Consider the following 25,940-nt stretch of genomic DNA (forward strand, 5'->3'; position numbering starts at 1 on the left):
GGGCACCACCCCCGGGGGTGGAGAAAGGCCCTGCAGCGGGAAACAGAGCGGAAGAGAAGACAGAAGACCAGGAGGCCATCATGGAGACAGGAGGGAGACCTGTGGGGCACAGAAGGGAGATGGAGAGTTCACTCAGCCCTGCGGATCAAGGCTTCAGCCCCAGATGCCGATCTGGCCCACCTGGAAAAGGAGATAGAAAAGCTGGCCCAGTGTCTGCGCCAGATACAGGCTCTTCTCGCCAGAAAGAAGGAGGCTGCACTGGAGGTAACTGCCAGGTCACAGATATCACCAGCACCGGTATCCCCAGCATCGGTACCAACATCACCGGTACCCACAGCGATAGTACCCACACCACCGGTACCCACCACACCGGTATATGCAGGAGATGACAGCAGCACCGGAGGAGCAGGTACGGGCGTCGCCCCTGGGACATGGGATGCTCTGCTAGGCCCCATAGATCACCACCGACTCCCAAATCTGACCAGGTATACATGGATATCGCTTGGGACCGGCAAATGTAGCCCAGCAGAGGGATCCTAGAGCCCATTAGGTTAGAACAGCTGCTCCCCGAAGTGCACCGCAGTTCGGATGTCCTCACCTGAGAGGAGAAGGGGACAGGCCTGATGGGATTCCCCATAACACGGGAGGAATTCTGCAACCGGCAGGTCTTGAAGCTTGAGCAGGAGGAGAGGGAGCGACAGGCCCAGCAGATGGCCATGGCGGAGCGGGACCTGCGCACCAAAACTCAGGTCCGCGGGGAGAGAATGGGAAGTGTTATGAATAGGTCACCGAGGAGGATGGCAGAAAAAGGCTAGGCCACCAGGAAACTAGAAAGGTTGGTAACTTAGCGGATTGCAGACCCCTAATCCTAACAACACAACTAACAGTAGCCGTGGAGCATTCCTATGATGCCCTAGATGCCTCGACACAGCCGGAGAACTAACTAGGCCTAAAGCAAGAAAGGTGAAATCTAAACTGCCCCAGAGTAGAACCCCAAAGGAATAGATAGCCCCCAAACATATATTGTCGGTGAGACCAGATGAGGGACAAACACAGGCAGAAAATAGACTGAGCAAATGATGGGGCCCAAACTGTCTAGATGGGATAGGAAAGGAAAGACACTGTCTGCAATCACGCAAAAACCCTAAAAAATCCAACACGTCTGATGTACAAAAACACTGAGGTCTCGCAACCTCTCCCCCACTATATCAGCATTCTGGTGTAAACTGGCAGCAAGCAAAATAGACTAATATAACAGGGGACTGAACAAACTGACACAAGCTGTAACATATGGAGGAGGGTCAAGCACATCCCCAGCAGGGAGCACGCTGAACCCGCAAAGCAAGCAGAAAGAAGCAAAACCAGATCAGAAGCAAAGGATTAGCAGATGAACAACTTAGCTGAAAAATGCAGAATCAGGCAGGAGACAGCAGACCTCAAGTTCCACAGGAGAAACTAATCACCAGCAGCAATTGAGGGAAGCCTGATCACTTATATGCTCCCAATCAGTATCCCCAGATCTCCAATCATCAACATCAGGTTGCAGACCTCTGTCAATCAGGCCAGCTCCACTAACCACCAGAGGGAGCCCCGACTCAGAAGTAAGAGAATTCACAACAGGGAAGCGGGAACCCGATGGGTTGGGGCACAGTTCTGAGTTTCAACCTGGGTAGGGGATGGGGCTTCATCCGTGATTCCCAAAATGCACCCGACCTGTTTGTGAACAGGCGGGATGTGGAAGCCCACCGTATCCAAGGACATCCAGAATGTGACCTCTTCCCGGGGGAACGCGTCTTATTCACTCACCACTACGGGGAGAGAGGCTGGTACGCTTTACACGTACACCGGATCCCCGTGGAGCTGATAGCCCCAAGAGAGAACTAGGGGGCAGCAGTGGCTGTAGTAGCACCGTCAACCACAGCAGTGTCAGCAACAACCATTCCATCGGCAGCAGTGATCCCAGCTGTAGTCACACCATCAGCAGCAACCCAGGCTGCAATTTTACCATCAGCAGCAGGTCTTCAGGCTGCAGATCCTTCAGAAATCCAACTGGCAGCATCTACCCAGGCTGAAGTAACAGCAGCAGCTCCAGAGGAGGCCGCACCAACTGAGGTCCCACAAGCAGCATCCACCCAGGCTGCTACTACAACCCTAGCGTCACCACTACCACGAGTCTTATCATTGCAGAAAGTGGCCTGGAAGCAAAACAACACAAGTGCTTCCACTTCTTCAGTAAGCTGCACCATCCAGCCCCAGTAAAGTGCATAGTAACTGACTCCAGCAAGTATGTAAATAGTTAACCCCAGGAGGGTTTCTGCATGTTTCACCTAATTATTTTTTTTATAGGCAAAGGACTGAGAGATCATGGATACTGAATGATCCAGAGACTTTATTGTAAATAGTTTAGCACCTCTTAAGGTGCTTCTTCTTGGTTTTACCAGAAACCTAAAAAAGATTCAACTCAGTAGCGTAGCTTCCAGGGGGGCAGAGGGGTCGGTCGCCCCGGGCCCCGTTCTCTGAGGGGGCCCACCCAGACTATGATGCTGTAACTGTATCTGTGGCAGAGCAAGGAGAATCGATCATCTTCCTGCTCTGCCGCGCTATGTTTTCTCTGCCACAGGAAATGTGATGAGGTCACAGGAGGGGAGGAGTCGAGGTCACATGATCAGGGGCCTTTCAGTGTATGCACTATGCAGGACTCTGCCATGCTGGATGAAGGGAAGTTTCTGTGTGAGGTCAGGAGGAGTGGATGTAGCAGAGCCGTGTGTGTACGGGGTGTAAGGAGCGGAGCCGTGTGTGTACGAGGTGTACGGAGCGGAGCCGCGCGTGTACGATGTGTACAGAGCAGATCCGCGAGTGTACGATGTGTACAGAGTGGAGCCGTGTATGTAAGAGGCATAGAAAGCGTGTATGAGGTGTGCAGAGCTATGCGTGTACAAGGTGTATGGTGGGGAGCATTCATACCTCCCAATCGTCTTGATTTTGAGAGAGAGTCTGCCCGGGTCGGGAGCTTACTTTTCCCGCGGACACAGGAGTACATGGCAGAGCCCCGAGGAGCACTTTAAAATTTTCTCGTGACGTTCCACCGGAAGTGACGTGCTGGAAGCTGACCGGAAATGTCGGAAATGACTCGGAGATGTCGGAGATGTCAGCCATGTGAGCGGATCATGATATGACCTTCACGGGAGGCTCAGGTGGGCACTACAATGGGAGCCGGGCTGCCATAGTATCCTCATAGAATCTTTCTTTCTCTCTCTGTTCTTTCTTTCTCTCTGTTTCTTTCTCTCTCTCTCTGTGTTCTTTTTTCCTCTCTGTTCTTTCCCCTCTTTCTTTCTCTTTCTGTTCTCTTTCTTTCTAATCTTTCTTTCTCTCTCTAATCTTTCTCTCTCTCTCTGTTCTTTCTTTCTTTCTCTCTCTCTGTTATTTCTCTCCCTCTTTGTTCTTCCTTTCTCTCTCTCTGTTCTTTCAATCTCTCTGTTCTTTCTTTCCTCTCTTTCTCTCTCTCTGTTCTTTCTTTCTCTCTGTTCTTTCTCTCTCTCTGTTCTTTCTTTCTCTATAATGTAGCCCCGTTCATATGGTATAATACAGCCCCCCCCAAAGAATATAATGTAGCCCCTTCAGAATATAATGCAGCCCCTCTCATAGGGTGTCATGCTGCCCTCCCTTATATGGGGTAGCATGCTGCCCCCCAATGCAGGGTATCATACTACCCCCCTCATATGGGGTATCATGCTGCCCCCATCATACGGTGTATCATGCTGCCCCTTTCTCATATGGGATATGTCATGCTGCTCCCTCATACGGGTATCATGCTGCCGCCCCCCCATACCGGGTATCATAATCATGCAACCAGGACTCACTATATAAATTTTAAAAAAACACACTATACTCACCTCTCCTCCTCGCTCCCACTCTGATTTCGGCGGCGGCTCTGCTCTGATGTCACTAGCTGCGCTGCAGTCACACCGGCACACAGCAGGGATGTGATGAAGTAACGTCATCGCGCACCCGCTGTGTGTCAGAGGAAGAGGGTAATGATGGGAGAGGGAGCGTCATGTGACGTTCTCTCTTCCATTATTGCGGCGCACACTGAGGGGCCACGCTGACGCTGCAATAATGGAATATATATTATTTTTGGCAACAGCGCGGTCATCTGCTGAGGTTCTCTGGTTAGGGGCCCACTCAGAAGTTTCGCCCCCCTTGAACCAAAACCCTAGCTACGCCTCTGATTCAACTTTTAAATAATGACCACAGAACAAAAACCCGTTAGGTGTGGCTGAATAGGTGGTCCAAGGGGGAGACCAGCTATGTCTTGCAGCCCACCCAAGACCAATATTTGACGTTTGGAGCGGGTCCTCCACATTGCACTAAGGACACAAGAAGATACCCCGGCTGAGAGAGTATCAAAGAGACTACCTCGACTAATCTTGATTGTATTTAACAAAATTGTTCTTATTAGTGTTGAGCATTCCGATACCGCAAGTATCGGGTATCGGCCGATATTAGCTGTATCGGAATTCCGATACTTAGTTCCGATACTTTTTTCATATCGAATACCGGAATCGGAACTTCCCATAATGCTAGGAGCCCGCTCAATTTGATTCAGCCAATGGGGATCCTCAGAAGTGTGGGCATATCCTGTTAGGCATGTAGGCATGTTAACTACTGGCATGGCTGTGATTGGCTGCTGAAATGATGTCATGATGCACTATAAAAAGCGCTGCAGCCGCCATTTCTGGTCACTCTGCTGTGAATTCAGTTAGGGACAGGCTGCTGTTGAAGACTGTGAGGGACAGTTAGAAATAGCGATTCCACAAAACATATAGTGCTTTAACCAGGCTACATAAACCACCACTGTAGCTTGCTTTTCCCTAACAGCGCTGTTTTCACAGCTGTCTGCAAGGGCTGTGTGAGTGCAGACCCACGCTGTGTAGTGTGTCCTGCAGGCACGTCTGCTTGTAGGCCGGCCAGCGTGTGTCTCTGCCTCATACACATTTTTCTTTTATTGCTGCTTTTTTTTTCTCCTGTATAGTGTGCTTCCATACGTATCCATATACGTTAGTTGCAAACACTAAAGGAGTGGACAGCGGAGCCTTTCAGCAGCCTTTCAGTGCTATAGCCCATTTCTCTGCACTGTTTTTGGCTGTCTGATAGGTCTCTCTGTGTGTGAGTGCAGCTCACGTTGCAGTGTGTTCTACAGCCACCGCTAGCTGTAGTCCGCTCAGCGTGCGTCACTGCCTCATACATAGTCCTTTTTTTACCATATGCACTTCATGGAAAAAATCTCTTACTCACATAAATACAGCTAAAATCAAGATACAATCACTTGGTAGCATTGTAAAGCTGGAGCAAAGAGATATATGTAAAATGGGACAATATTGAGAAAGTCGCACAAGAAATTAAATATAAGAAAAAACAAACGACCAAAAATCTCACTAGAGAATATAATAATACAAAATATAATTTATTGGACAATCAATAATACCAGAATATGTCAAAAAACACAGTAACAAGGAAAATCCAAGTCTAATTGTACATGCAGAAAAACACCAAAGGACACACACATGTAGTGGAAGGGGGAAAGAGAAAAATATAAGGCACATATAATGCCTAACAGCAAAGATAGATATAATTACACTTGCTCATAGCAAAATTGCACATCCCCAAATAAGCCTCATAAAGTCCACATCACCAGACATGTGTCCATGATGGGTGACAAAACATAATAAAATTGTAGAATGTTAAAGTCATACCTGATAGAGATAGGAGGCAAACCGCCGTAGTGTGTGTCCCCCCCGACGCGCATTTCGGCGTGAAATGCCTTTCTCAAGGGGTGGTGGGAAAGGGGAAGTGAAGGGATTTAAAAACGCTAAGTCCACCAATCACAGGCAAGTATGACAGTCATGTGACTCAATTGACCAATCAAAGCCACGTAATAGCGTCTATGTGGATAAGAATCCCGGTTACCATGGAAATAACAATGTGTCCCAATGTATCCACGTCATAGCCAGGCCGCCTCTACTGACGCATGCGACACCATAGCAACCGCAGACGCCAGGCGGCGTCGGCGTCAGCTGACCGGCGACGTCACAGAAGGTGTGACTATCACCAGATCAACAAAGACGCCGAGAGACGCCGGGCGCCACGGAAGCACAGGGCGCATGCTTACCGGCGGTCGGCATGAGATGGCATAATGATTAATGATAGCTCAAGACGGGGAAATCATTGTTAGTATTAAATGCTAGATACATTATCTTTTAGATGTATATATGTAAATACCACCTAGTTTGTATAAAATAAAAAAATTATAATCTTGTGACAGAGATGAGAATACATAATCAAAGATATTGGCAATAAAACATGCAAGATAAAAAACATAAATACGGCACTCGCAATAAGATACTCATAGTACTATTCAAGATTTCAATAGATTAAGATGGGATAGACACAATTATGACTAAAAATGCATGGATACACAAAAGAGTGAATAGATGGATAATAGCAGATGATAGTCTAATGTATACACAGTATATTGAGAGATACTTATAGAAGGAAATAAAATTATTTCCATAGTAAATGTCATTATTTACCACCATGAACATAATAATCGTAATACCACATACATAGAGTTCCCATATGTCAGAATATTACAATGTGCTCACAAATGTATTTAATATCACTTGCATGAGATATCATGTATCATAGAATAATACAATACAAAAGAAAAATAAGACACACAGCATAGCAAAGATCTTGATATCACATGGCGTATCCAAATCCACCGACGATTCATGCCTCGTGAATTGCAGATGGTGAGCAGAGCTGAATAATAAAAAGTTAAAATATAAACATAAGAAATAAAAACACCACATAACTGCAATATAACAAGAGACTATACATGTGAAAGCCAGTCAAGATGTTATAAAAATGGAACAAAGCTGTTTGATTCATTTAGGCCCTTAGGGTGAACAGTATCTAGTGCCCAGATCCATCTTGTCTCGGATTGAGATAATTTTTGGCTAATTTTTCCCCCACGGATACTTGGCTCAATAATATCAATGCCTCTAATCTTGAGTAATGAGCCATCACATCCATGGTATAATTTAAAATGACGGGGAAGTGTCCTAAGCGTGGTTGGATCGTCATGGTCGGCTGCCGCCTGGATGCCCAGAATATGTTCACGGGTACGTACTTTTAACTGACGAGTCGTCATACCTATATAGATTAAATTGCATGGGCACAAAGCAAAATAAATCATATAACGTGAAGTACAGGAGATATGTCCCCTGATGTTGTATGTCCTAGTGCCGCTGGAATTGAAAAAGGAATCAGTACGTTCAATGTTTGGACAGGCAACACACCAACCACAAGGAAAACAACCACGCCTAGGACCACCACTACCAAAAATGTTGGGCTTCGGTTCACCATAATAGTGACTGTGTACTAGATAATCTCTGAGGTTTTTAGACCTCCTAATGGTTATACTAGGTGCCTCAGGGAGAATTTGCTTCAAAACCAAATCGGTTTGGAGGATAGGCCAGGCCTTCTGAATACAATATCTCATTCGTGCAAATTGAGAATGGCAACTAGTGATGAATCTAATTTTCTGAGATGATCTTGGTACTTTTTGGCTATACAATAAAGAATGTCTTGTGGAATATTTTGCTCTATTATAAGCACGCTTTATGGATCGTCTGCTATAACCTCTCTCACGGAATCGAGTTGAGAGATCTAGAGCCTGTTTTTCAAAATCATAATCATCAGAACAGATTCTGCGTAGACGCAAAAACTGTCCAATAGGGATGGAATTAATAAGTGACCTTGGATGTGCAGAAGACGCATGAAGTAACATGTTGGTTGATGTTTGTTTCCTAAAGATAGTAGTCTGAAGGACATCATCAGAATTGCGCCATATCGTAACATCCAAGAAGTCAATTCTGTCAGTATGTACTTGATAAGTAACATGGATGTTGCGATCATTGGAATTGATGCCATCCATAAATTCACTAAGCTGTAAAGAGTTTCCCTGCCAGATTAGGAAAATGTCGTCAATGTACCGCACCCAGAAGGGGATGCGGTCCATTGACGACCCCCAATCAGACAGGGGGGAGGTCCCTCTCCCACAGCCCCAGGAACAGGTTGGCATATGATGGGGCAAAGGATGCCCCCATAGCTGTACCCTGGAGCTGTAGGTAGAAGGACCCCTTAAAAATAAAAAAATTATGTGTGAGTGAAAATTCTAGGAGTTCCAGAATTAGGTCGATGATCCCCACAGGCAAATTGGACATGTTCAAAAAATATTTGGTAGCTACTAGAGTTGAGCGATACCAGCCGATACTTGAAAATATCGGATCGGAATGGATCGGCCGATCTTAAAAAAAAGTATCGGTATCGCCGATTCCGATACCGGGAACCAATGCAAGTCAATGGGGCCAAAATATCGGAATTAAAAAAAAACCTTTCTTTCCTTGTAGGTTAATTCTACATGAAGAAAAACAACTAAGAATAATGTAGAATGTATTGTGGGAGGTGGAGGAGACATTAAAGCCATAGAGGTTTAGCCCAATCAAATGGAATAGCAGGAATTAAACTTTTTTTTTAAAGATGTTAGGAGTTACAAAGATATTGACTATGTTAGCCTCATTTATATTTTGCCAGACATGTATGTCTTCTTCTTCTTTCTTCTTCTTTCTTATTCTTCTTCCTTTTTTTTACCTTCTTCTTCTTCTTATTCCTTTTTTTACATTCTTCTTCTTCTTCTTCCTCCTTTTTTTACATTCTTCTACTTCCTTTTTTTACATTCTTCTTCTTCCTTTTTTTACATTCTTCTTCTTATTCCTTTTTTTACATTCTTCTTCTTCTTCCTTTTTTAAATTCTTCTACTTCCTTTTTTTACATTCTTCTTCTTCTTCTTCCTTTTCTTACATTCTTCATATTCTTCTTATTCAACAATTATTATTCTACATATTCAACTTCTTCATCTTCTTCCTATTCTTCTTCATCATATTCTTGTTTGTGTCAGGCATTCCTGTAGTTGTTATCTGGAAAAGTTAGAAGTTTACACCTTCCGTTCTGCCTGTCACAAAAGATTTACAACAGGATTTGTCCGCGTTCAGTTTGGCCTGCAGCAACAGGCCTTTTCCAGGGGTACCACGAGGAGGAACGGACTCACCCCCATACACTGCTTAGTCTTCTTCTGCTTATAAATAAGATAATATCATTTGCTCAGAGTATTAGTCTTATGCTTAATGTTCTTCTGCTTTGTTTTTTTTATGCTTCTTGGTCTTCTCTCTCTTGTTGTTCTGCATCTTGGTGGTTGTCTTCCTGTTCTTTGTCCTCTTGAACCAGCTGACGGTACTGGCACCGGGAGGGGCAGCAGAAGGAACAAGAGCCAATGGCACTACCGAGGACCAGCTGACGGTGCTGGAACCCGGTTACTAAGCAGGAGGTACCTGTGCTACAAAGCACTACCAAGGACCAGCAGACGTTGCCGGAACTCGGATACCGAGATGGAGGCACCTAGGCCAAAGGCTCTGACGAGAACCAGCTGACGGTGCTGGAACCCGGAGGGGTAGCATAAGCTGCAAGAGCAAATGGAAATAGCGAGGACCAGCTGACAGTGCTGGCACCCGGAGGGGCAGCAGAAGGAATAAGAGCCAATGGCACAACCAAGGACCAGCTGACGGTGCTGGAACCCGGTTACTAAGCAGGAGGTACCTGTGCTACAAAGCACTACCAAGGACCAGCAGACGTTGCCGGAACTCGGATACCGAGATGGAGGCACCTAGGCCAAAGGCTCTGCCGAGAACCAGCTGACGGTGCAGGAACCCGGAGGGGTAGCATAAGCTGCAAGAGCAAATGGAAATAGCGAGGACCAGCTGACAGTGCTGGCACCCGGAGGGGCAGCAGAAGGAATAAGAGCCAATGGCACAACCGAGGACCAGCTGACGGTGCTGGAACACGGTTACTAAGCAGGAGGTACCTGTGCTACAAAGCACTACCAAGGACCAGCAGACGTTGCCGGAACTCGGATACCGAGATGGAGGCACCTAGGCCAAAGGCTCTGACGAGAACCAGCTGACGGTGCTGGAACACGGAGGGGTATCAGAAGTTACCCCTGAAAAGCAAAGTTGGCATGCCGCAAGCTGGCCGCAGTTACCGAATCACACAGTCCTACAGGGGGTGCTTGTCCTACTGGCACTATGGAACAAGCCTTTCTTACCAGAACCCGCAGTCCACATAGGAAGCACCTAAACTGCTGGCACCCTAGCCTCGGCTAACCCAACCGCAACACGACATGGCAACTTGGGGTGGCAAACTGACATTGACACTTCCCGGAAACAGCAGGCAGGGCTGGAACCAAGCTGGGCAGGAGGGAGTACCCGTGCCAAAGTCAGTTATGAGCAGCAACTGGCGATGTTGGAGCCCAGGACAAGCACTTAGCAGGCTGAGGCCTGATGTGCTGTCAATTGGGAGGCAGCAGGACAGATTGCCATCAAAACAGCAGGGGAACAGCTGACGTTACTGAACCCCACAAACACAGGAGCTAGTGTTTTACTCTGTGAAGACGGCACTTCCGAGCAACAACTGGCTGTGTTGAAGCCCAGGGACAAGCACGGAGCAGGCTGAGGCTGCATTGAAGAAATTTTAAGATCGGTTGTAGACTACTAATTTGAACCAAGCTCCACTTAGGCCTGTGGCTTCACTGATTTTCGTATTTCCCCTGTCCTCCAACCCCGCCAGTTACAGCTCCGAAGTGGCGTCTGCACAATCCACACTTGTTCCTGTGTTACAGGTGTTCAGTCCGGTCAGTTAATCCCCTGATGTGTGTCCGGCAATGTCGCCTGCTCTGTCCACATTCCCATAATGGGAATGTGGACAGAGCAGGCGACATTGCCGGACACACATCAGGGGATTAACTGACCGGACTGAACACCTGTAACACAGGAACAAGTGTGGATTGTGCAGACGCCACTTCGGAGCTGTAACTGGCGGGGTTGGAGGACAGGGGAAATACGAGAGACAGTGGAGCCACAGGTCTAATTGGAGCACGGTTAAAAATCAGTAGTGGTATGACTGTGTAGGCAGCAGGAGACTTTGCCATCTACACAGCAGGGGATCAGCTGACGTTACTGAACCCCACTGAGACACGGGAGCAAGTGTCTCTTTCCGTGTGGACGGCACTTCCGAACTACAACTGGCTGTGTTGAAGCCCAGGAAATAGGAGGGTGTAGGCAGAGGCCTACTGTATTTTGAAAGAGGTGACAGCAGGAGAGACTGCCATCCACAAAGCAGGGGATCAGCTGACGTTACTGAACCCACTGAGACACGGGAGCAAGTGTCTCTTTCCGTGTGGACGGCACTTCCGAACTACAACTGGCTGTGTTGAAGCCCAGGAAATAGGAGGGTGTAGGCAGAGGCCTACTGTATTTTGAAAGAGGTGACAGCAGGAGAGACTGCCATCCACACAGCAGGGGATCAGCTGACGTTACTGAACCCCACTGAGACACGGGAGCAAGTGTCTCTTTCCGTGTGGACGGCACTTCCGAACTACAACTGGCTGTGTTGAAGCCCAGGAAATAGGAGGGTGTAGGCAGAGGCCTACTGTATTTTGAATAAGGTGACAGCAGGAGAGACTGCCATCCACACAGCAGGGGATCAGCTGACGTTACTGAACCCCACTGAGACACGGGAGCAAGTGTCTCTTTCCGTGTGGACGGCACTTCCGAACTACAACTGGCTGTGTTGAAGCCCAGGAAATAGGAGGGTGTAGGCAGAGGCCTACTGTATTTTGAATAAGGTGACAGCAGGAGAGACTGCCATCCACACAGCAGGGGATCAGCTGACGTTACTGAACCCCACTGAGACACGGGAGCAAGTGTCTCTTTCCGTGTGGACGGCACTTCCGAACTACAACTGGCTGTGTTGAAGCCCAGGAAATGGGAGGGTGTAGGCAGAGGCCTACTGTATTTTGAAAGAGGTGACAGCAGGAGAGACTGCCATCCACACAGCAGGGGATCAGCTGACGTTACTGAACCCCACTGAGACACGGGAGCAAGTGTCTCTTTCCGTGTGGACGGCACTTCCGAACTACAACTGGCTGTGTTGAAGCCCAGGAAATAGGAGGGTGTAGGCAGAGGCCTACTGTATTTTGAAAGAGGTGACAGCAGGAGAGACTGCCATCCACAAAGCAGGGGATCAGCTGACGTTACTGAACCCCACTGAGACACGGGAGCAAGTGTCTCTTTCCGTGTGGACGGCACTTCCGAACTACAACTGGCTGTGTTGAAGCCCAGGAAATAGGAGGGTGTAGGCAGAGGCCTACTGTATTTTGAATGAGGTGACAGCAGGAGAGACTGCCATCCACAAAGCAGGGGATCAGCTGACGTTACTGAACCCCACTGAGACACGGGAGCAAGTGTCTCTTTCCGTGTGGACGGCACTTCCGAACTACAACTGGCTGTGTTGAAGCCCAGGAAATAGGAGGGTGTAGGCAGAGGCCTACTGTATTTTGAAAGAGGTGACAGCAGGAGAGACTGCCATCCACAAAGCAGGGGATCAGCTGACGTTACTGAACCCCACTGAGACACGGGAGCAAGTGTCTCTTTCCGTGTGGACGGCACTTCCGAACTACAACTGGCTGTGTTGAAGCCCAGGAAATAGGATGGTGTAGGCAGAGGCCTACTGTATTTTGAATGAGGTGACAGCAGGAGAGACTGCCATCCACACAGCAGGGGATCAGCTGACGTTACTGAACCCCACTGAGACACGGGAGCAAGTGTCTCTTTCCGTGTGGACGGCACTTCCGAACTACAACTGGCTGTGTTGAAGCCCAGGAAATAGGTGGGTGTAGGCAGAGGCCTACTGTATTTTGAAAGAGGTGACAGCAGGAGAGACTGCCATCCACACAGCAGGGGATCAGCTGACGTTACTGAACCCCACTGAGACACGGGAGCAAGTGTCTCTTTCCGTGTGGACGGCACTTCCGAACTACAACTGGCTGTGTTGAAGCCCAGGAAATAGGAGGGTGTAGGCAGAGGCCTACTGTATTTTGAAAGAAGTGACAGCAGGAGAGACTGCCATCCACAAAGCAGGGGATCAGCTGACGTTACTGAACCCCACTGAGACACGGGAGCAAGTGTCTCTTTCCGTGTGGACGGCACTTCCGAACTACAACTGGCTGTGTTGAAGCCCAGGAAATAGGAGGGTGTAGGCAGAGGCCTACTGTATTTTGAATGAGGTGACAGCAGGAGAGACTGCCATCCACAAAGCAGGGGATCAGCTGACGTTACTGAACCCCACTGAGACACGGGAGCAAGTGTCTCTTTCCGTGTGGACGGCACTTCCGAACTACAACTGGCTGTGTTGAAGCCCAGGAAATAGGATGGTGTAGGCAGAGGCCTACTGTATTTTGAATGAGGTGACAGCAGGAGAGACTGCCATCCACACAGCAGGGGATCAGCTGACGTTACTGAACCCCACTGAGACACGGGAGCAAGTGTCTCTTTCCGTGTGGACGGCACTTCCGAACTACAACTGGCTGTGTTGAAGCCCAGGAAATAGGAGGGTGTAGGCAGAGGCCTACTGTATTTTGAAAGAGGTGACAGCAGGAGAGACTGCCATCCACAAAGCAGGGGATCAGCTGACGTTACTGAACCCCACTGAGACACGGGAGCAAGTGTCTCTTTCCGTGTGGACGGCACTTCCGAACTACAACTGGCTGTGTTGAAGCCCAGGAAATAGGAGGGTGTAGGCAGAGGCCTACTGTATTTTGAAAGAGGTGACAGCAGGAGAGACTGCCATCCACAAAGCAGGGGATCAGCTGACGTTACTGAACCCCACTGAGACACGGGAGCAAGTGTCTCTTTCCGTGTGGACGGCACTTCCGAACTACAACTGGCTGTGTTGAAGCCCAGGAAATAGGATGGTGTAGGCAGAGGCCTACTGTATTTTGAATGAGGTGACAGCAGGAGAGACTGCCATCCACACAGCAGGGGATCAGCTGACGTTACTGAACCCCACTGAGACACGGGAGCAAGTGTCTCTTTCCGTGTGGACGGCACTTCCGAACTACAACTGGCTGTGTTGAAGCCCAGGAAATAGGAGGGTGTAGGCAGAGGCCTAGTGTATTTTGAAAGAGGTGACAGCAGGAGAGACTGCCATCCACAAAGCAGGGGATCAGCTGACGTTACTGAACCCCACTGAGACACGGGAGCAAGTGTCTCTTTCCGTGTGGACGGCACTTCCGAGCTACAACTGGCTGTGTTGAAGCCCAGGAAATAGGAGGGTGTAGGCAGAGGCCTACTGTCTTTGTAATGCGGAGACAGCAGGAGAGACTGCCATCTCCACAGCAGGGGAACAGCTGACAGTGCTGAACCCCACTAACACTTGAACGAATGTGTTTGGCTCTGTGGAGACGACACTTCTGAACACCAACTGACGTTGTTGGAGCCCAGGATTAGGCGAGGAGCAGGCTGGGGCCTACTTGATTTTGGCAGGTGAATGCAGCAGGAGACTTGCCATCTCCACAGCAGGGGAACAGCTGACAGTGCTGAACCCCACTAACACTTGAACGAATGTGTTTGGCTCTGTGGAGACGACACTTCTGAACACCAACTGACGTTGTTGGAGCCCAGGATTAGGCGAGGAGCAGGCTGGGGCCTACTTGATTTTGGCAGGTGAATGCAGCAGGAGACTTGCCATCTCCACAGCAGGGGAACAGCTGACAGTGCTGAACCCCACTAACACTTGAACGAATGTGTTTGGCTCTGTGGAGACGACACTTCTGAACACCAACTGACGCTGTTGGAGCCCAGGATTAGGCGAGGAGCAGGCTGGGGCCTACTGGATTTTGGCAGGTGAATGCAGCAGGAGACTTGCCATCTCCACAGCAGGGGAACAGCTGACAGTGCTGAACCCCACTAACACTTGAACGAATGTGTTTGGCTCTGTGGAGACGACACTTCTGAACACCAACTGACGTTGTTGGAGCCCAGGATTAGGCGAGGAGCAGGCTGGGGCCTACTTGATTTTGGCAGGTGAATGCAGCAGGAGACTTGCCATCTCCACAGCAGGGGAACAGCTGACAGTGCTGAACCCCACTAACACTTGAACGAATGTGTTTGGCTCTGTGGAGACGACACTTCTGAACACCAACTGACGCTGTTGGAGCCCAGGATTAGGCGAGGAGCAGGCTGGGGCCTACTGGATTTTGGCAGGTGAATGCAGCAGGAGACTTGCCATCTCCACAGCAGGGGAACAGCTGACAGTGCTGAACCCCACTAACACTTGAACGAATGTGTTTGGCTCTGTGGAGACGACACTTCTGAACACCAACTGACGTTGTTGGAGCCCAGGATTAGGCGAGGAGCAGGCTGGGGCCTACTTGATTTTGGCAGGTGAATGCAGCAGGAGACTTGCCATCTCCACAGCAGGGGAACAGCTGACAGTGCTGAACCCCACTAACACTTGAACGAATGTGTTTGGCTCTGTGGAGACGACACTTCTGAACACCAACTGACGCTGTTGGAGCCCAGGATTAGGCGAGGAGCAGGCTGGGGCCTACTGGATTTTGGCAGGTGAATGCAGCAGGAGACTTGCCATCTCCACAGCAGGGGAACAGCTGACAGTGCTGAACCCCACTAACACTTGAACGAATGTGTTTGGCTCTGTGGAGACGACACTTCTGAACACCAACTGACGTTGTTGGAGCCCAGGATTAGGCGAGGAGCAGGCTGGGGCCTACTGGATTTTGGCAGGTGAATGCAGCAGGAGACTTGCCATCTCCACAGCAGGGGAACAGCTGACAGTGCTGAACCCCACTAACACTTGAACGAATGTGTTTGGCTCTGTGGAGACGACACTTCTGAACACCAACTGACGTTGTTGGAGCCCAGGATTAGGCGAGGAGCAGGCTGGGGCCTACTGGATTTTGGCAGGTGAATGCAGCAGGAGACTTGCCATCTCCACAGCAGGGGAACAGCTGACAGTGCTGAACCCCACTAACACTTGAACGAATGTGTTTGGCTCTGTGGAGACGACACTTCTGAACACCAACTGACGCTGTTGGAGCCCAGGATTAGGCGAGGAGCAGGCTGGGGCCTACTGGATTTTGGCAGGTGAATGCAGCAGGAGACTTGCCATCTCCACAGCAGGGGAACAGCTGACAGTGCTGAACCCCACTAACACTTGAACGAATGTGTTTGGCTCTGTGGAGACGACACTTCTGAACACCAACTGACGCTGTTGGAGCCCAGGATTAGGCGAGGAGCAGGCTGGGGCCTACTGGATTTTGCCAGGTGAAGGCAGCAGGAGACTTGCCATCTCCACAGCAGGGGAACAGCTGACAGTGCTGAACCCCACTAACACTTGAACGAATGTGTTTGGCTCTGTGGAGACGACACTTCTGAACACCAACTGACGCTGTTGGAGCCCAGGATTAGGCGAGGAGCAGGCTGGGGCCTACTGGATTTTGGCAGGTGAAGGCAGCAGGAGACTTGCCATCTCCACAGCAGGGGAACAGCTGACAGTGCTGAACCCCACTAACACTTGAATGAATGTGTTTGGCTCTGTGGAGACGACACTTCTGAACACCAACTGACGCTGTTGGAGCCCAGGATTAGGCGAGGAGCAGGCTGGGGCCTACTGGATTTTGGCAGGTGAATGCAGCAGGAGACTTGCCATCTCCACAGCAGGGGAACAGCTGACAGTGCTGAACCCCACTAACACGTGAACGAATGTGTTTGGCTCTGTGGAGACGACACTTCTGAACACCAACTGACGCTGTTGGAGCCCAGGATTACGCATGCCGCATGCAGAGGCCAATGGGCATCGGTTTTTATGGAGGTTGTGGACTACTACTGATTCTAACCATGCTCCACTTAGGCCTCTGGCTCCACTGTCTCTACTATTTACCCTGGCCTCCAACCCCGCCAGCTACATCTCTGAAGTGGCGTCAGCACAATCTACACTTGTTCCTGTGTTACTGGTGCTCAGTCCCATCAGTTGATCCCCTGATGTTTGTCCGGCAAGTTCGCCAGCTCTGTCCTCATTCCCACTACTGGTTATGGGAATGTGGACAGAGCAGGAGACCTTGCCGGACACACATCAGGGGATAAACTGATGGGACTGAGCCACAGGAACACAGGAACAAGTGTAGATTGTGCTGACGCCACTTCAGAGATGTAGATGGCGGGGTTGGAGGTCAGGGGAAATAGTAGAGACAGTGGAGCCAGAGACCTAAGTTGGGCACGGTTAAAAATCAGTAGTGGTTTGAATGTTGATGGAGCTGGTGACTCTGCCGTCCACACAGCAGGGGATCAGCTGGCATTACTGAACCCCAGTAACACAGGAGCTAGTGTGTTTCTCTGTGCAGACGACACATCTGAGCGACAACTGGCTGTGTTGAAGCACAGGGATTATAGTTCAGGTGGTAGAAAAATGAACACACCAGCAGACCTGGATACAGTTGCCAACCACTAATTTAGTCTGTAAGAGGAATGGCAAAGTCTTTGGAGATCCAGGCCTTGTTCATTTTCAGAAAAGTCAGCCGGTCAACATTATCGGAAGATAGTCGCGTGCGACGGTCTGTTAGTACACCACCTGCGGCACTAAAGACACGTTCCGATAATACACTGGCAGCAGGGCAAGCCAGCACCTCCAATGCATACTGGCTAAGCTCTGGCCATGTATCCAGCTTAGAGACCCAAAACTTGAAGGGGGAAGAGCCATCTGGGAGTACAGCGACAGGGCAAGACATGTAGTCTGACACCATCTGACGGAAGCGTTGCCTCCTGCTGACTCGAGGCGTCGCTGATGGTGTAGACAATTGTGGTGGACACACAAAACTTTGCCACATTTGGGCCATAGTGGTCTTGCCTTGTGCTGCGGCACTGCCTCTGCTCCCTCTTTGTGCAGAGTTTCCTCCACTGCCTCGACGCACAGAGCTGCTTTGTAAAGCACTAGCAACAATGCTGTCGGGTGGAATGGAAAACATTATGGACTGCACCAGTGACTCTTCGTACTCCCGCATTTTACGCTCCCGGTTCAACGTTGGTATGAGCCTTTGTACGCTGTCCCGGTAGCGAGGATCTAGGAGGGTGTACACCCAATAATCAGCCGAGACGAGAATGTGGGCGATGCGGCGGTCGTTTCTCAGGCACTGCAGCATGAAATCAACCATGTGCTGCAGACTCCCAACTGCCAAAGAACCGCTGTCCCCTGTTTGAGGCGTGACCTCGACCTGCTCTGCATCACCCCACCCTCGCTGTACATACTGAGTAGAGGTTTGTGTACCTCCCTCCTCTGGAGAGATGTCTTCCTCCTCCATCGACTCCTCCTCATCCTCCTCACAAAGTGTCCCCTGCCTAGGCCTTTGTGAGGAAACACGTAGCGCAGACTGTCCAGAAGCAGATGGCATTTGGGACTCCTCATCCTCCACCTCTTCTGAAACCTCATCCCTTAGTGCTTGCAGTGTTTGTTGAAGCAGGCAGATAAGGGGGACAGTCATGCTGACTAGTGCATCATCTGCACTCGCCATCCGCGTGGATTCATCGAAGGCACGCAAAACGAGGCAGATGTCCTTCATAGAGGCCCACTCAATGGTGCTGAAGTGTGAACGGCGCACAGTGCGACTTGTTTGCGCCTGATGCAGCTGGTACTCCATGACTGCTGCCTGCTGCTCACACAACCGCTCCAACATATGTAACGTTGAATTCCACCGGGTGGGTAGGTCACATATGATGCGATGTTCCGGAAGGCCAAATCGTCGCTGCAGAGCAGCGAGGCGCGATCTTGCCGTGCTGGAACGTCGCAAGTGAGCGCACTCTATGCGGACCTTGTGCAACAGTGCATCAAGATCCGGATAGTCCCTCAGAAAGCTCTGCACGACCAAGTTAAGAACATGTGCCAGACATGGGATGTGTGTGAGGTTGCCTAGGCCAAGAGCTGCCACCAGATTTCGGCCATTGTCACACACTACCAAGCCCGGCTGGAGATTCGCTGGCCCAAACCACACATCGCTCTCCAGCTTGATAGCATTCCAGAGCTCCTGCGCTGTGTGGCTTCGATTCCCCAAAGAAATTAATTTGAGTACAGCCTGTTGACGTTTGGCCACGGCTGTGCTCATATCGGTCGTAACAGGCTCCTGCTCTGCTGTTTCTGAGGAACTTGAGTAGGAGGAGGAGTCTATGTGTACAGACTGGAGTCCTGCAATCCGTGGCGTTGGAAGAACACGTACAGCGCCACTCTCCAGATCCGTACCCGGCTCCACAACATTGACCCAGTGGGCAGTGAGGGAAAGGTATCGTCCCTGTCCATGGTTACTGGTCCACGCATCGGTGGTCAGGTGGACCTTGCTACTAACGGCGTTTAGTAGCGCATGTTTTATTTTGCCCTCAACATGTTTCTGCAGGGCAGGGACGGCTCGCCTGCTGAAATAAAAGCGGCTGGGCACGTTGTATTGGGGGACTGCCAATGCCATTAAGTCCCGGAAGGTGTCAGTGTCCACCAGCCTGAATGACAGCATTTCAACTGCCAGAAGTTTGGCAATGCCAGCATTCAGAGACTGTGCTCGGGGATGGTTTGCCGAGTAAGGGCGCCTTTTATCCCATGCCTGTGCTACCGATGGCTGTGATGGATGGGAACGTGCTGTTATGGGTGGAATCTGACAGGGTCTCCGGACAACAGTGGCAGAGGTTCTTCCTTGGCGATCCTGTGAGGAAGCCGAACCAGCAGTGTGTGAGCTGGAGGAAGAGGGCCCAACACGAACTGAAGAGGTGGTAGGTGGTGCTGTACGTTGGCCTACGTCTTCAGGGTGTCTCTGCAACTCCAACTCGTGCTTGGTGCGCACATGTTTCCACATATTTGTGGTATTGAGGTTGCTGACATTTCTCCCTCTTTTGACTCTCTGATGACACAGCTTGCATTTGACAAAGCAAATGTCATCTGCAACTGTGTCAAAAAAGGACCACGCACTGCAACTCTTGTGAGCGCCCGGTTTGCCTTTGGAAGGAGGAATGCTCCTAACGGGTGCCGAAGTGGAGGGTACAGGCAACCAAGTCTTCCCCCTCCCTCTGCCTCCTGTTTTGGCCGGTAGGGGAATCTCTTCCTCCGAGCTGCTCCCACCACCTTCCTGTTGCTCACGCCATGATGGGTCAAGGACCTCATCATCTTCCCTCCCCTCTTCAAACAGCTGCTTCTCCGGGGTTGTCTCGCCAGCACCGTACGCACCAGAAAGTGGCAACTGAGTCTCGTCATCATCTGATGCGTACTGAGGTGTGCTGACCATAGGCACTGGCCCACTCGCCTCTTCATATTCAGAGGGACAAAGAAGTTGCGCATCACTGCATACTCCCTCTTCTTCACATTCAGGAATGCTGCTTGGCTGGCCCCCTCTTTCCAAGCCAACAGATTCCGAGAACAGAAGTAGAGACTGTGATGGCTCCTGTCCATGTCTCTCTGACTGCCTGGGCACTTTGGCAGGTGGTGAAGAGACAGATGGTTGCTCTTCGGTGCTCTGACCCTGAGAGGATGCGGAAGTAATTGAAGTCGATGCGTTAGCTGCCATCCATCCGACAACGGCTTCAATTTGTTCCTCCCGCAGCAGTGGGGTACGTTGAGGTCCTACAAAACTGCGCATAAAGGACTGTTGCCTGCTAAAACTGGGGGATGCTGATCCACTGGTGCCCGCAGCAGGCCCAGAATCCCCACATCCTCTACCTGTAGAATCCCCACGTCCTCTCCCTGCAGAATCCCCACGTCCTCTCCCTGCTGAAACTCCACGCCCACGCCCACGCCCCCGCGCCTTACTCCCTGCCTTCTTCATCTTGCAAGACTGCTTAAGATAGGCAAAAAAGTACAAAGGGGGGCCTTAGTGTGCTTATTCCTGAACAGCTGGTTACAGGTACAAGAAACACTAATTTTATGAAGTGTGTGTGTGTGGACTAGACTTTAATAGGAGCTGATGTGGCCTACACAAGTTCAAAATGTAGTGTTTGGTGAACTTTTTATGTGGTTTCTTTGTTTGAAACAAACTCAAAGTATGAGAACAAAGAATTGAAACTGATAGTATCACCAACTTTTTGGAGCTATTACAATGCAGGCAGGTAACCTACAATGCAAAAGATGAGGCTCCCAAAAAATTGGGTAATACTAATCTGGCTGCGCCGGCAGGGCACAAGCCAGAAAAAAAGGCTCCTCTATCTACTCCTATATAGTGTTTGCAACCAACCAATGTTGATGGATACGGATGGATGCACACTAATAGGAGAAGAAAAAATGAGCTGCACTCAAAGACAAATATGTGTGAGGCAGTGACGCACGTTGAGCGTCCTACAACCAGACGTAGCTGCAGGACACTCTACTCAGCGTGAGCTGCACTCACACACAGTCAGAGACCTCTCAGACAGCCGTCAACAGTGCAGCTAAGTGGGCACTGGCACTGACAGGCTGCAGAAAGGCTCCACTGTGTACTCCTATATAGTGTTTGCAACCACCGTAGATGGAGACGGATGGATGCACACTAATAGAAGAAAAAATGAGCTGCACTCAAATAAAAATATGTGTGAGGCAGTGACGCACGCTGAGCGTCCTACAGCCAGACGTAGCTGCAGGACACACTACTCAGCGTGAGCTGCACTCACACACAGTCAGAGACCTCTCAGACAGCCGTGAACAGTGCAGCAAAGTGGACACTAGCACTGAAAGGCTGCAGAAAGGCTCCGCTGTCTACTACTAGTGTTTGCAACCAACGTATATGGATACGGATGGAAGCACACTAGATTGAAATTATTTAAAAAATGCAGCTCAAAAAATAAAAGATGTATGAGGCAGCAGTGATCACACTGGGTGGCCTACAGCCTGACGTGGCTGCAGGACCCACTCCACAGCGTGAGCTGCACTCACACAGCCCTTGCAGATAGCTGTGAACACTGCTGCTAGGGCAAAGAAGGCTACAGTGGTGGTTTATGTAGCCTGGGTAAAGCACTAGATGTTTGGTGGAATCGCTATTTCTAACTGTCCCTCACAGTCTTCTACAGCAGCCTGTCCCTAACTGAATTCACAGCAGAGTGACCAGAAATGGCGGCTGCGGTGGCTTTTATAGTGCATCATGACATCATTTCGGCAGCCAATCACAGCCATGCCAATAGTTAACATGCCTACATGCCTAACAGGATGTGCCCACACTTCGGAGGATTCCCATTGGCTTAATCAAAGCAAGCAGGCTCATAGCATGATTGGAACTTCCTATTCCGATTCCGATCCCGGAATCCGATATGAAAAAAGTATCGGAATTAAGTATCGGAATTCCGATACCGCTAATATCGGCCGATACCCGATACTTGCGGTATCGGAATGCTCAACACTAGTAGCTACCAAACCGTCCGTATGCCTGATATTGGTGTAAAGGGATTCAACATCACCCGTTACAAGCATAGTATCTCCTCCAATATGGAGACCATCAATCCTTTTCAGAAACTCACCAGTGTCAAGAAGAAAAGAAGGAAGACTCTCCACAATCGGCTGTAATTTGGAATCGATCCAGCAATTGACTTTCTCTAAATAATTGCCTGAACCCGAGATGATAGGACGCCCCGGAGGAGACTCCACACTCTTATGCACCTTAGGTAAAAGGTACAGTGTTGAGATAGTTGGTTCCTGAACCTGTAGTGCCGAAGCCAGCTCTTTAGTGATAGTACCAGTTTGTACCGCTCTATTCAAAATTTGTAGTAACTGTGCCACAAATGAGGACAAGGGATTAAAAGTAAGGCGTCTGTAACAGATTTTATTGCCTAGTTGTCTGAAAGCCTCTTTTTCATACAGAGACTTGGGCCAAATTACAATATTCCCGCCCTTATCGGCTGGCTTCAACACTACATCAGGAAGAGCCTTCAAGAAATCTAACCTCTCTCGTTCCTCGGGACTTAAATTATCTATACCAATGCCTCTAGGAATCTTCATAAAGTCATTGGTAACCACCTGTACAAAGAGATCAATCTGTGCACAGGTGGAAAGGGGAGGAAATTTTTTGGATTTAACTCTTATTGATGTTGGAATCTTACCTCCCTCACCCAGTTCATGTTCGGTAGATAGTTCTTCTAATTCCTGCAAGGCTATTTGTTCCTCCTCTGCGGGGAATAAAATTTGTAAGTCAGGATTAAAAAAATGTCTTTTGAATATTAGGGATCTTGCAAAGAGGTGTAAATCCTTAATAGCCGTGAATGTGTTGAAATTGGATTTAGGAGAAAAGGAAAGTCCCCTACTTAATAACGATAAATCAGTATTGGATAGAACATGGGTACTTAGGTTAATTACCTTATTATTATTCTTTGGCTGTTTCCGTTCAGGGGATGCAAATTGCATCCGCTTATATGGATGGAATCCTGTATCTCTCAGTCTCTTTGATCTCGGTCCAGACCGTGTGGTTATGGAGGAAGCAGACCACTCAGATACATCACTCATGGCAGAGAGCGAACTCTCAGAAGAGGCACCCGTCAATCGGGAAATTTGGAGATTAGATTTCCTCCAGTGATAAATGTTTTTGGTTACAAAGTCCTTGGTATCTCTTCGTAATTTAGAAGCCTGTTTGTCATGTATTTTTTGGACACACGTGTCCAATTTTTTGTCAATCCTAGATTCATAGCCAGAGACTGTATCAGCTTGACATTTGATTTTAAAGTTACGTTCAGCCTCATCTAATGACTTATCAAGACTCAAGATCAACTTAGAATTATGATCCACCAATAATTTCATAAAAACGGAGGAGCATGAATTACATGCTTCCTCCCATCGAAAAATAAATTCATTGTCTTCAACTTGCCTGTGATTGGTGGACTTAGCGTTTTTAAATCCCTTCACTTCCCCTTTCCCACCACCCCTTGAGAAAGGCATTTCACGCCGAAACGCGCGTCGGGGGGACACACACTACGGCGGTTTGCCTCCTATCTCTATCAGGTATGACTTTAACATTCTACAATTTTATTATGTTTTGTCACCCATCATGGACACATGTCTGGTGATGTGGACTTTAAGAGGCTTATTTGGGGATGTGCAATTTTGCTATGAGCAAGTGTAATTATATCTATCTTTGCTGTTAGGCATTATATGTGCCTTATATTTTTCTCTTTCCCCCTTCCGCTACATGTGTGTGTCCTTTGGTGTTTTTCTGCATGTACAATTAGACTTGGATTTTCCTTGTTACTGTGTTTTTTGACATATTCTGGTATTATTGATTGTCCAATAAATTATATTTTGTATTATTATATTCTCTAGTGAGATTTTTGGTCGTTTGTTTTTTCTTATATTTAATAGTCCTTTTTTGCAGCTAATTTAGCCAGATTTTTGCTCCTATATTAGTGTGCTTCCAACCGCATCCATTGTCATTGGTTGGTTGCAAACACTATATAGGATTAGATAGAGGAGCCTTTTTGCTGGCTTGTGCCCTTCAGGGCCAGCCAGGCTAGTATCACCCTATTTTTTGGAGCCTCATCAATTGCATTGTAGGTTAGCTTCCTGCATTGTAATCGCTCCAAAAAGTTTGTGATACTATAGCTTTCAAACTTTGGTCACATCCTTTCCTTTCCCCCCACCCAAAAAAAAGGAAATAAAGTTCACCAAACACTCCACTTTACAGTTGTCTAGGCCAGGGTTTCCCAACTCCAGTCCTCAAGGCACACCAACAGATCATGTTTTCAGGATTTCCTTAGTATTGCTCAGGTGATAATTGCTTCACCTGTGCAATACAAAGGAAATCCTGAAAACATGATCTGTTGGTGTGCCTTGAGGACTGGAGTTGGGAAACCCTGGTCTAGGCCACATTAGATCATATTAAAGTGTAGTACACACACTCTTAGCCAAATTAGTGTTTCTTATACTGGTTAGCAGGTGTTCAGGAATAAGAACACTAAGCCACCCCTTTTTTACTTTTCTGCCTATCTTTATCAGTCTACCAAGATGAAGAAGGCAGGGAGTAAGGCACGTGGTCGTGGCCGTGGAGTTTCAGCAGGGAGAGGACGGGGGGATTCAGCAGGGAGAGGACATGGGGATTCGGTATCTGCTGCGGCCACCAGTAACCCGGCATCCCCCACTTTTACCAGGCAACAGTCCTTCATGCGCAGCTTTGTAGGACATCGCCGTATCCCACTGCTGCGTGACGAACAAATTGAAGCCGTTGTCGGATGGATGGCAGCTAACGCATCCACTTCAATGACTTCCGCATCCTCCCAAGGCCAGAGCACTGAAGAGCAACCATCTGTCTCTTCACCACCTGCCAAATTGCCCAGGCAGTCTGAGAGCCCTGGACAGGAGCCATCTCAATCTTTACTTCTGTTCTCAGAATCTGTTGGCTTGGAAAGAGGTGGCCAGCCAAGCAGCATTCTAGAGCGTGAAGAAGAGGGAGTATGCAGTGATGCGCAACTGCTTTGTCCCTCTGAATCTGAAGAGGCGGGTGGGCCAGTGCCTATGGTCAGCACACCTCAGTATGCATCAGATGATGATGAGACTCAGTTGCCAATTTCTGGTGCGTACAGTGCTGGCGAGACAACCCAGGACCAGCCGGTGCTTGAAGAGGGGAGTGGAGATGATGAGGTCCTTGACCCATCATGGCGTCAGCCACAGGAAGGTGGTGGGAGCAGCTCTGAGGAAGAGATTCCCCGAACGGCCAAAAGAGGAGGGAGAGGGCGGGGGCAGACTTGGTTGCCTGTAGCCTCCACTTTGGCACCCGTGAGGAGCAATCCTCTTCCAAAACACAAAACGGGCACTCCCAGGACTTGCAGTGCGTGGTCTTTTTTTGACACAGTTGCAGATGACATTTGCTTTGTCAAATGCAAGCTGTGTCATCAGAAAGTGAAACGAGGGAAAAATGTGACCAACCTCAATACCACAAATATGTGGAAACATGTGCGTACCAAGCACGAGGTGGAGTTACACAGACACACTGAAGA

At 49.0% G+C, this 25,940-nt stretch overlaps 1 long non-coding RNA gene across 1 annotated transcript in view; it reads right to left on the reverse strand.

The window, feature by feature from the left end:
• Positions 1–5,445: 5,445 nt before the first annotated feature.
• Positions 5,446–25,940, reverse strand: part of LOC141056353 (uncharacterized) — a 51,233-nt gene continuing 30,738 nt past the window's right edge. The window contains exons 2-3 of the long non-coding RNA XR_012221622.1: positions 23,061–23,126; positions 5,446–6,822 (exon numbers count right to left, since the gene is read on the reverse strand). This is a non-coding gene — a long non-coding RNA (uncharacterized lncRNA). The remainder of the gene's footprint in view (positions 6,823–23,060; positions 23,127–25,940) is intronic.

This window comes from Dendrobates tinctorius, unplaced genomic scaffold (assembly GCF_039654945.1).
Source record: "Dendrobates tinctorius isolate UK_male_01 unplaced genomic scaffold, ASM3965494v1 ptg000197l, whole genome shotgun sequence".
Lineage (NCBI taxonomy): Eukaryota > Metazoa > Chordata > Amphibia > Anura > Dendrobatidae > Dendrobates > Dendrobates tinctorius.